The sequence below is a fragment of the Neofelis nebulosa genome, chromosome 2 (assembly GCF_028018385.1).
Source record: "Neofelis nebulosa isolate mNeoNeb1 chromosome 2, mNeoNeb1.pri, whole genome shotgun sequence".
Lineage (NCBI taxonomy): Eukaryota > Metazoa > Chordata > Mammalia > Carnivora > Felidae > Neofelis > Neofelis nebulosa.
The window spans coordinates 6420278-6429423 of NC_080783.1; positions in this window are offsets into that span (position 1 = coordinate 6420278).

Consider the following 9146-nt stretch of genomic DNA (forward strand, 5'->3'; position numbering starts at 1 on the left):
GCCTGTTCTCCAGCCTCACACCTGCAAATTACATTCCCTGGCAGCCATCACTGTTCAAATCAAGCACTGGGTCAGCTGCACTTACAGAGCTGGTCTGATGAAACTTCCACAACTCTGTGGGGTAAACACTACTCCCATTTTGCAGATGATGGAACTAAGGGTCAGATAAATCACCCAAGGTGGCCTTAGTTACAAGTTGCAGGGTTGGGACTTCATCATGGGTTGTCCCCTCCTTTGACAAGATGATTGCAAGATACAATATAAGTAAGCTGCTTAGCACAACCTGCTCAATTAATAGGGTTATTGGTATTGCCAATTTGTTAAAAGGTGGGTTGTCCCAGGATCCAACTCACTTTCCCCTTACATGACCCTTTCAAAGACTCATTCAGTCAGGACCAGCCTCGAGGCCCAGGATCCCCTGGGCAGAGCCTGTGGCGAACAAAGGACAAAAAAAGGACAGTTTTCAGAAAGAAAAAAAAAAAAAGCAGTGGCCATTTAACCTATAAAAACATGTTCAACACAATAACGAAAACTAAACTGAGCCAAGAATTTACCTAGATTAGCAGAGCAGAGGAGCGAAGGTCAAAGATTCCGATAAGAGTAGATGTGATGTTGAGGGGGGCTTTTCTTGTCAGCTGTTGAGGGGTGGACCCCAAAGTAGGCAGTTTCACAGTCTATCAAGTAGCACCTATGATTACCCTTTGGCTCACTGGTTCGTTGCCTCTGAATTAATGCTGCTCACCTCCACACACTTCTCTATCTGCCGCGTGCGGGTACAAGGAATTGCAGAGCTCTGGTTTTTGTTTGTTTGTTTGTTTTTTGGGTTTTTTTTTTATAGTTCAAGATCCAAGATGAGAGCCATCTGCCCAGTGGTAGTAAGTCCATTAGATAAAGGCGGGTATATGCATGTAATGGCATCCTCAGCAGCTGTTAAAGAGTTAACTTACTCAACAAATGCTTAAGGCCCATGCCCTATGTAGCAGGAACCGAAGACTTCAAAAACACCGTTGCATTTAATTTTCATCACAGCCCCATGAGGAGGGTGCTTTTCCTATACACAGATGGGAAGGCAGAGGCACAAACAGGGTAAATATTTTCTCAAGGCCACACAACTAGGAGGTAGCAGAGGCAAGCTCCGAACCAGGCTGGCCCAGAGTCCCGCTCACGACTGCTACACTAGGCTGCAGACCCCGTCGAAATTATCTTTCACACGAAAGACCAAACACAGAGCTCTTCAGACCCAAAAAAAAGGTTACTTTTTAAAGCCAAGAAACGTTATGGCCCGCAGACATCCTATAAGAAAAATTAGGGAAATTCTTCAGGGAGAAGGAATATGATAACAAATTTTAAAAAATGAAGATCTCCAGAAATGGTAAAAATGAAAGTGCATACAAAAAAATTTCATGGGTGTGGGGGTGGATCAGTTGGTAAAGCGTCCAACTCTTGATTTTGGTTCAGGTCATGATCTCGCAGTCGTGAGATCAAGCCCCGCGTCAGGCTCTGTGCCGGGTGTGGAGCCTGCTTAAGATTCTCTCTCTGCCTCTCTCAAACAATTAATAAAATAAAATAAAATAAAATAAAATAAAATAAAAATAATTTCATGTTTTTATTTGCTCTAAAAAATAATTAACTGTCTAAAGCAAAAATAGAAACCATGCACTACAGGGTGTAGAATGTGTAAAAATAACATGTATGACAATCATAGCACAAGGGACAGGATGGGGGAATCGGAAATACACTGATTTAAAGCTCTTATGCTATATTTGAAGTGATACGATATTATTTGAAGGTAGACTGTGAGAAATCAAAAATTATGTTGTAAACTGTAGGACAACCATTTAAAAATGGTTAAGCCAACAGCTGGAGGTAAAACAGAATTGTAGAAAATAATTAACCTAAACATAAACTGAGCTAGAGGACAGGAGAACAAATGAAGAGACAAGAGAAAGCAACCAGGAAGAAGGTAGATTGCATTCCAACTATATCAGTAATTACACTAAATGTACATGATCTAAACTGACTAACTAATAAGCAGAGATACGAGATTGAATTTTTTTAATGCAATACCCTACTATAGGCTGTCTGTAAGAAATCTATCTTTAACATAAAGACATAAATAAAAAGAAAATGAATGGAAAAGTTTATGCCATTCAAACACTAACCAAAACCAAGAAGGAATGGTTATATTAATAACACACAAATCAGACTTCAGGGCAAGAATGTGCCACAAATAAAGAAAGACATTATAAAATGATAAAGCGATCAATTCACTGAGAAGACATAACTGCCCTAAATGTAGGTAATAGCAGGGTTTTGAAATACACTGAGCAAAAACTGATAGAACTGAATGAAGAAATTGACAAATCCACAATTACAATTGAAAAATTCAAAACTCTCCGCTCCATAATTGATAAAACAAGTAGACAGAAGACCAGTAAGGATATGGAAGACTTGATTAACACAATCATACAACTTGACTTAATTGACATACAACGATTGACAATCACCAAGATTGACCATATTTTGGACCTTAAAAAATCCTCAGCCAATTTAAAAGAACAGAAATCATACAAAGTGTGCATTCTAGCCATAGCAGAATTACACTTGAAATCTATTAACGCTAAGGCGGTGGCCAGGGCCTGGGGGTGGGTAAGAGTTTGACAACAAAAAACACAAGAGAGTTTTGGGGATTGATGAAACTCTTCCATATCTTGGTCATGGGAGCTACTACGTGACTTTGCATTTGTCAAAACTGATAGACCCTACACCAAAACAATAAATGGCAGTAGATATGAATTATACCTAACAAAACTGACTACAATTTTTCAAGTAACAATGAGAGAAAAAACTCTCTAAAGGCCTGGTAGACAAAGGAAGTCAGTTTAGATTCTTTCTAAGTCGACATGTCTGTATGTAAACTTTGTTCAAACCCAAAGCCTGACTTATGGCCTGCCATAAGTCTGTGCATCTGCTTTGAGAATGAGCGGCCTGAAGGAAAATCGTCTTGTCCACGGGATACAGATCAATGCTCCTACCCCGGGGTGTACTCCTTGACGATGAAACTCGTGAGTCCTGCCTGTGTGTTAATCTATAATCTTTTGAGATTTTACAAGATGCAAAAAGCATATAACCCTGAGAAAGCTATTCATCCTCCAGAGCACGTTCTTCCCCGCAAAGAGCCTGTTTCCTGGGCAGCTGTCCTAACCCGAGCTCGAATAAAACTCTCTGTCTCACTTTTAGAGATTCTAAAAGGTTTGTTCATTTTTGCATCGATACCCTCAGGATATAAGGAGTTCATACAGTTCCTTCAGGGATGAACAGACTCAAGGACACTGCAAACAACTAAGGAATGTTCCAGATAAAGGACACATCGGTTTCTGTCATTTCTCCTCCTCTGACTACTAGCAAATTATATCATTAATTTCGGAGGAATGACTGCAAATGAACGTTTTCACAATAAATTCTATGTGTGCTATAAACACTGCTTATGAACCACAGAAAGGAGTAGGTTTTGAAATGGGAGTTATTACTTTTCCTGTCAAATACTTCCAAAATGACAGAACTAAGAAAATTTGTAAAGAATTCTAAAACACACACCGCACTCAGCAATAGTAAACCCGAGATATAAGCAAGACCTCAAAATTCAGAAGAGGAGAAAACAAAAGAGAATTCCTAAAAAGCCTACATTCTCTGCACTTTATAACAACATTAAGGAATAATTGTGATAAATGAGAGAGACACAGAAGGAGTTCTTATCTCCTGCAAGAAAAAACCTTACAGGCAATGGTGAGGGTAGTTGAATATAAAAAGATAAAGAGAGTTGTGAGAAGAGTTCATGCAATGAACGTAAAGGTTAATTTTAAGTAAGGACTGGATGCACTGAAACTTTGCAAAAAAACAGAACAGTGTCTTCTGTTCCTTTCAAACTCACCGCAGTTGATGGGGGCCAAGACAGAATTGCAAAGGCCTCTGAAAGGGGGAGGTAATCCTGGAACACTTCTAAGGTAAGTAGTTCTTTTTTAAGTAGCTAGCATATTATCAAGTAACCTGGTGCCTCCTGTTTTAAAACTATTCACACATAATAACAGAAGACCTGACCCTTGAATGCTTCAGAGAAAGATGTCCTGAGAGTTTTCAGATCCATAAATGGGGTTGATTAAAAATAGGTCATCCAAATCAATCTAATTGCCTTCTATTTTTAATATAAATTCTTTTCATTGATTTTTAAAATGGATAGTCCATTAAAACACATTAATCATGACCCTAAAAGTCTACTTGTATTGCAAAAAGCCTAAGGTGAAGAATAAAAAGCAATTTCCCACCACACAAAGCTGAGACGGGACCATCACCAAAGAGAGCTAGAGCCCTACTTTTCCTGGGGAAAAAACAAAAACACTTCTGGGTAAAAGCTGGGAGGTGAGGTATCATTTTGATAAAACGTTGTCCAGCTGTATGACAGCAGAATGTGGGAATGTTTGCAGCCATGCATGTCTTATTTGCCTAAGTGGTCTTTAATTTTGTAGCACCAAGGTAAAACGTATGACTGTGTTTTCTATTACATGAGTGATGTTTGCTCACAATGGCAGGATACCTGTTCAGTCTAGAAAATGCAGCTAAGGAAAACTGATATTAAAAATAACCCATAATACCATCATCTAGAAATAACACGGGAAACATTTTGATACAAAACATAGTCAAATTTTAAAAACATACAATGTATGTTTTAAGAGCAGATACATAATACAGGCTTATAACCTTTTACACTAAAAAATCATATACGTTTTAGATGGCAATGAATACAGTGTCTCAAGATTGTTGTGAATGGAATACAGTGCATATTTATTGCCATTTATTCAACCACCCTTTTAGTATTGGACTTTGTAAACAGTGCTTCATTAAAGGTCCTACACCTAAATCTTTGCCAACAGGCTTAAGTACTTAATTTTTTTTTTTAACGTTTATTTATTTTTGAGACAGAGAAAGACACAGCATGAACGGGGGAGGGGCAGAGAGAGAGGGAGACACAGAATCGGAATCAGGCTCCAGGCTCTGAGCCATCAGCCCAGAGCCCGACGCGGGGCTCGAACTCACGGACCACGAGATCGTGACCTGAGCTGAAGTCGGACGCTCAACCAACTGAGCCACCCAGGCGCCCCTAGGCTTAAGTACTTAAAAGAGATTTCAGGGGTGCCTGGGTGGCTTGGTCAATTAGGCGTCCCACTCTTGGTTTCGGCTCGGGTCAGGATCTCACGGTTCGTTAGTCTGAGCCCCACATAGGGCTCCGCGCTGACAATGTGGAGCCTGCCTGGGATTCTCTCCCCCTCTCTGCCCCTTCCCTGCTCACTCGCTCTCAAAATAAATAAACTTTAAAAAAATTGTAATAAATAAAATAAAACAGATTTCAAAAAGTAGACTCATTAAATCAAAGAATAAACACCTTTTGTGAGCTTCGACGGACACCTTTTGGAAACCCAAATGGTCAGCTATGACAGTCTCTTTCCATCAGCTCTAGACCAATGGAAGGGAGTGACCCCTTTTCTTGGCAGCCTAACGGATGGGGCTTTGCTGCCTGTGGCTGATAATTCATCTCATAAAGACGTTTTCACTATGACATAGCAGTGGCTATGTCAACTCTGGGACCAGCCAAAGTTGTGTCTCCCCAACCACAGATGGTGGTGACATTTCCACACTTTTCCAACACATTATTCCATGGAAATGCTGCAGAATAAACACCCATCTATTACATAAAAATTTTATAAAATTTAGGCGTATTTTATGAGAGCAGTCATAAAACAATTCCAGTGACAATTATTTCCTATGCCCATAATTTTATTTTGTCTATTTAAATTCAAGTTAGTGAACATACAGTGTGGTCCTGGTTTCAGGAGTAGAACCTAGTGATTCATCTCTTACATATGACACTCAGTGCACATCCCAAAAAGTGCCCTCCTGAATGCCCGTTCCCCATGTAGCCCATCCCCCACCCACCTCCCCTCAAGTGACCCTCAGTTTGTTCTCTATAGTTAAGAGTCTCTTATCGTTTGCCTCCCTCTCTGTTTTCATCTGATTTTTCCTTCCTTTCCCCTATGTTCTTCTGCTGTGTTTCTTAAATTCCACATGTAAGTGAGATCATATGATATTTGTCTTTCTAGGACTGATTCTTTCGATCAGCATGATACACTCTAGCTCCATCCACATTGTTGCAAATGGCATGATTTCATCGATGAGGAGTAGTCCATTGTATGTATATGCCATATCTTCTTTATCCACTCATCAGTTGATGGACATTTGGGCTCTTTCCATACTTTGACTATAGTCAAATAGACTATTATCAATGTTTGTAGCACTGCAATAAACATTGGGGTGCATGTGCCCCCTTTGAATCAGCATTTTTTTATCCTTTGGATAAATACCTAGTCGTGTAATTGCTGGGCTGTAGGGTAGTTCTATTTTTAAGTTTTTGAGGAACTTCCATACTGTCTTCCAGAGTGGCTAAACCAGTTTGCATTCCCACCAACAGTGCAAAAGTGTTCCCCTTTCTCTGCATCCTCGCCAACATCTGTTGTTTCCTGAGTTGTTAATGTTAGCCATTCTGATGGGTGTGAGGTGGTATCTCATCGTGATTTTGATTTGTATTTCCTTGATGCTGAGTGATGCCGAGCATCTTTTCATGTGTCTGTTAGCCATCTGGATGGCTTCTTTGGAAAAGCGTCTATTCATGTTTTCTGCCCATTTCCCCACAGGATTATTTGGTCTTGGGGTGTTGAGTTTGGTAAGTTTTTTTTTATAGATTTTGGATACTAACCCTTTATCCAATATGCCATTTGCAAATATCTTCTCCCATTCGGTCAGTTGCCTTTTAACTTTGTTGATTGTTTCCTTCCCTGTCCTATGCCCATAATTTTAAACACTTCCAGGGTTGAAAATTCTGTCAAGGCCAGCAGAGGGCGCTGTGTAGGTGCAACCAGAGGCGGAAATAGGGCTGCAGGGCTGAGCATGCCTTCCTCTCTGCCGCTATGGAAACTCTGTGAGACCCTGGGTGCTGTTCCCAGCCCCTTCCACTGCCAGAGAAATTGCAGACTGACGTTGCGATCCTCCCTGTTATTTGGGAGTGGTTGCGATCCTCCCTGTTATTTGGGAGTGTTGTGGAAGGAGTTTGCACGGCAGCTCTGGGGTCCTGAGGTCACATGTATAGGCTGCTACAGTGGGGCAGGTTGTTTGTACAGAATGGTGCCAAATCAGAAGCATCTTGCAGGGCTCCTTAGTTGGGCCACCACTTTGGACCACAGGGTGGGAAAAATTCAGTCAGAGAGGACTGGATGACCACGTGGCCAGAAGGATAAGAGTCAGGCATCGGCTTTGGCTGGGTCAGAGAGGATTGGCCAACGTGAGTCTGTTTGAGGAACTTCAATTAAAGACATAAACTTGAGATTGATAAATTGTTCCCCTGAAGCTGTCCAGGAACCCCTGGGTCGGAGGCAGATCCTTGGACAGTCAGTGAAGCGAGGGAGGATAGCCCTGGAACCCGGGAGTGGTTTCCTAGGAGTGGGCACCAAGCTCTGGGAAAGCCCAATTTTGAGGTCTCAAATCTCTGCATGTGGTAAGTTAAATGTTTGAAAGTAACTTGCGTGGAAACATAGAGTTGAGGGAACAGCATGTTAAATTTCTGAACACTCCCAAGGGAGGGAGAGGGAGAAAACGTAGCCTAGTTGTGAAAGTCAGAAAAGCGAGAAACTGAATGTGTAGATTCAGTGGCCACTTGCATCAAGGTCCTCCAGAGATCACACTGGAAGACCGAGTTAGGGTGCAGGGTGTTTGTTAGGAGGTGCCCTCACCATTGACACCTGTGGAAGGGCGGGGACGAATCAAGAGGGGACACGTTGCCTCCACTGATCCCATGCAGAGCTCAGGAGCTGGAATGAATCATCAGGGCCGCCCTCCGCTTGACATGGAGGCCCAGCCCTCATATTCCCTCCCTAGAGCTCTCAGTGGATTTAGGCCACCCTGGGGCTGCACACCATGGATAGGGGGCTCTCTGCAACCGAGGCGATTCCTGAAGAGGCTGCCAGCTGTAAGCACCTGTGGACAGCCCTCCAGCAGCCCGGGCATCTTGAAGGCAGATCCAGGCAGCACATCTCTGTGCCCTTCACGATACATTCCCTGGACGCTTACACTCCACGCGCCCACAGTTCTCACCCCCTCCTTCTCCCCTAATTTCTACCCAATGGCCTGATAGGATTGGGGTGCGGGCTGAGAGGAGGTGAAGAGTCCATCCAAGGGACCTAATGGTGCTCAAAGTTATGAATATTCCAGTGTTCTTCATGTGATCGATTACTGGTTTCAGTGATTAAGAAAAGATGCTTGATGATTTCAATCTTCTTGAATTTATTAAGACTTGTTTTGTGCCCTAACACACCATCTGTCCTAGAGAATGTTCCAGGGGCACTTGAGAAGAATGTGTATTGTTGCTTTTGGACGCAATGTTTTGTTTGTATGTATCCAAATCCATCTGATTTAACACTTCACACAGGCCAATGTTTCCTTATTGATTTGCGTCTGGATGGTATATGCATCGATGTGAGTGGAATATTAAAGTCCTCTATTATTGTACTGCTGTGTCTTTCTCCCTTCAGGTCTGTTAATATTTGCTTTATGTGTTCGGGTGCTCCAATAAAAATATTTTATTTTCCTGGATTCTATAACATTTATGGCATTTCTTCCTAAACGTATGGTCATTTTCCTCCTCCTTTTGCATTGGTAATTTGGCGGTGTCTTTCTTGGGCACCCTCCCTCCCCCGCCCCGGGGTCGTAACTGCGTCGGGCCTGGAGGGGGGCCAGGGGAGGAAACTGGCCAGGTAACATCTGGGTGACAGCGGTCCTCACACCGACGCGAGACCCCCGCCCCCCAGCAAGTCACCCAGTCATCTCAGGTGCACAACGGAGGAATCCCATAATTCCACAGGGTTCTCGAGTGGCGCTGCCGATTAACGGGAACGTCGCCGGTTCCACCGGGCCATCGCCCTAAGCCATGCGCGGTGGCGGACACCTCCCGCCCCCCCCCCCGCCCCCCCCCCCGCCCCCGCCCCCGCCCCCGCCCCCGCCCCCGCCTCCTCCCCGCGGCCGGGCCGGGCTCGGGTGGGGCGGGG